A 3,689-nucleotide genomic window follows, 5' to 3' on the forward strand; every position below is an offset into this window, starting at 1 on the left:
TTCAGGTTGCTGCATTAAAGAGATACAAGGTAACTAGAGAAAATCTGATTTGTGTCCACTTTAATTGTTTGCTAAAAGATACAATGTACTTGAGAATGTATCGGTGTGAGCTACAGTAGATGTTATGAAACAGAGTCTGGCATCAACTGCAAACCCACCCTAAATATTACAATATAATTTAAAAAGACAAAACTATGACAGTATTATTATTTTTATTAGACATGTTAACATATAAAGAACGCTTTTCAGTTGTTGTAACCATTAGGATGCAACAGTAGAACAACATACTCACAGTCTGACTGATTCTTAGGCTGGATATCCATTTATGCACAAGGCTGTAACATTTTTGTGGAGACATTTTATATGTGGGTAGAACTGCTCTTCAAAAACCAGCCATTTCTTTTTAATCACTGTCTCAACATAGTAAAACAGCCATATAATGGTCAGAATAAACCACTATCACATCCTAAATGACCATAAAGGCTTGATTGTCAGCACACAAGTAAATTCAGAAAGCCTGGGGCTGGATTACTCCTGGCACGAGCCCCACAGGCCACTAGTGAATGAAACAAACCCACTCAGAGGCGTCCGCTGTCCCCACAGTACCTGTGAGAAAACAACCCACTGTATTCTAGGTCTCTGGTCAATGAGTCAATGGTTTGGCTCTGGCGCTCTGGATGCTTGTGGTTTTGAAGCTAAAACCTTGACAGGAATCTAACTCATCTTGAGGCAAACCCAGAATAACTCCTCTGCCTAGTGAAGTCTGGTATGAAGAAACAGAGTTCAAAATCCGAATTCATCCTCCTCCTGTGATGGGGAAAGTAAAACTTCCTTCCATACAACCACAAATAGAAGAGACAAATTTTGTTTTTAATGTCATTACTGTAAGTGCAAATTGTTTTTCATAATGTGTGTGTAAAATTAGCAGATGAAAAAAATTACACATTCTGCTTGTCGCTAAATTTAAACAGAACTTTGTGAACGACGATAATAATCAAAATACTTAAATTGCTGGGCTGCAGAGTTGTCGATGTCTGTTTCACATTCGGGAATTTGTTTTATATTGTAAAAAACAAAATCAGCTCTGTGCTTTTATTGGTTTAGGGTGATGGGATGTAAACATTGGTTCTGACCGGCAGAGAGATCCGTTCACAGCTGGAATCCATAGACTTTTCCAAGGAATGTGATGCATGAATAGATAATTATAGTCAGTGCGCTACAGAGAGAAGGCCAGAGGAATTGTGATTGTTCCTTAATTACTCTTCAGCACGTGAAAATAAGTGCCTGCAGAGCTGAATCTGGTGCTGTGAGTGTTCGCTGTTAAAGGGAGCTGATAACGCCTGCAGAGTCACCGCTAGCTCCCAAACAAAAGTAGGTTACTGACTGAGAATGTGAGGAAGAGCTGCTGATGTGACAATACTTGTGCGGAGTGAAATGTGTGGCGTGAAGGCAACACAAAGGCGTCTGCTTTAATGGAGCTAATTAGTTTCCCCGCTCTGCGTCTCACTCAGATTTATTTTGAGAGCTTTCGACTTCGTGCTTTGGTTTTTCTTGGAGCGTGCTGGGGAGTGTTGTGTGTTTTACCTGAATTTGATCCAGGATGGTGGAAGCTTTAGCTGGGGAGAAAGTTGTACACCCACACATGAGGGCTGATTTGCGGATGTGGGATGAGGTAGGATGAAAGCAATTTGAAATTAGTCACCACAAACATCCCCCTCGTACTGACCATGGGTGGTATCAGAGAAGGCCGCTCTTGGCTGCCTGTTCCGTGCCTGCTTTGTTTTGTGACGGAATGAAAGGACATCATCTAAACACTGATTCCTGCAAGTGTTTTTATGATGCAACCACCAACTTGAGCGTGACAGCCAAGCACAGCCGCAGGAATCCATTACAGGGAAGGAGAGGCTGCGTTTAGACGTGGCTCTAACATGCAAGGACAGAAAATAACCTTTTAGAACCCAGGCGTGTTATCCACCGGGATCTATTTCATGACCCTGTTGTTTATATGCTGGTTATTGTTCGGAGGAAGAATCAGAACCCAATTTAGTGCTGGAGCCACAATCTTCCCTGTAGGTACCAAGGTTCACCCGCTCTCATAATGGAGGCCCTTGCTGTGGAGCAGTGGCAGCGCTGTAGCCGTTATAACGTATGTCCTGTGGGACGTTGATTGAGTTTGAAATAGCCCCGAGGTATTAAAACAGGACCCGAAAGACCTGCAGGAGCCCCATGAGAGCGGGGCCGGCTAGTAAGGGTCACAGCCGGGTCATGTTTAGTCAGTGCATCTCGGAGCGTGCCGACATCACGTGGCCTCCCTGCGTCCTCAGCACCTCCTTCACCTATCCTAACTCCAGCTCTGGCTGACCATGGGCTGAGTTCAAGCCACATCTGGATGCAATTCCCTCTCTAAGCTGCAGCCGAATCCTACTGAAAATCCTCATGCCCAGAGGAAGTGCAGAGATTTTAATATAAACAAAATGGAAGGAAGATGAAAATGTGAAGTTGAGCTGCTTTTTTATCCTTTTAAATCTATATTTCACTGCACTGTGGTGTCTTTCAACCTTCAACTATTTATTGTACTGTGTGCTGTCATTCCTGCAGATTTACACAAACGTGACATATTTATATGGATATATATATAATTATCTGGAGCCTGGTTGGATTAGGCAGAGGGAGCACACTGTCATACTTGAGGCATGTTTGAAACAAGCATTCACATTTCATTAATACACCAAATATAAAACAGAATGAAGATGGAGAACTGACAAGGCTCATATTTAGCACTTTAGACCCTGGCCAAGCTACAGAGCACCATCATTATTACAAAAGATGCACATTCTGGCCTTATACAAAGCAAAGATATTATTTATTCTTATATATTCAGTCTTTAACTCCCAGTAGGTCCAACTGAATGTGGAGCTACCTTGACTGTACAGTAGGTCTCACAGAAGCTGATTGCTGCTCAGTTGGCATCACACACAGCTCAGTTAAATTGCCTCTGAAAGCTGCTCATTTGCACTGATGGACTGTGGACTTCACCACTGGAGCAGGCAGCTAAAAAAATGCAACTTCCATTGACTTCAAATGGAAATTTTGCCTTAAAGTGAAAATCCTTTAATACAGAAAAGAATACATGTTGACACCTGCCACCTCCTATACGAGTGAGTAGCCAAAGAATATGACGTGCATTCGAAGACGTGGTCTCTGAGGGGCACGGTGTTGATTTCAGATTGTTCTTGGGGGCATTTTAACCTGCACAGGTCTCACCAGACATGGCTCTGACCATTAGTTCGTGCACTCATCCGATGTGTAATCCTCGGACGGCAGTGGTCAGAGCCCCGGCTTTCTCCAGGGATTTGAGTGGTATCATGTTTAAGATTTTGCGATCCGGTGTAGATGTTGACTGACCCACTAAGACAGCACAAAAATGTAAACCAGATGGGAAACGTCACTCAGTGTTTACTGATATTTATCGGTGACTCACACTGATTACACGAGCGCTATCGAGGAAGGGTGAGCTGGTGACGGAGAACGAGCCGGTGAGGAAGGACTGTGGTGAAATAAGCGGCGAGGGGCGACGGAAACGGGGGAGCGGAGGATGTCTGAAAGATGAAAGAGGTGATAGCAAGGGTCAGCTCACGCAGATTGCACCTATGGTTTTTTAACTGCTGGTGATTTTAGTGATTGAAATC

Source organism: Betta splendens, chromosome 9, assembly GCF_900634795.4.
Source record: "Betta splendens chromosome 9, fBetSpl5.4, whole genome shotgun sequence".
NCBI lineage: Eukaryota > Metazoa > Chordata > Actinopteri > Anabantiformes > Osphronemidae > Betta > Betta splendens.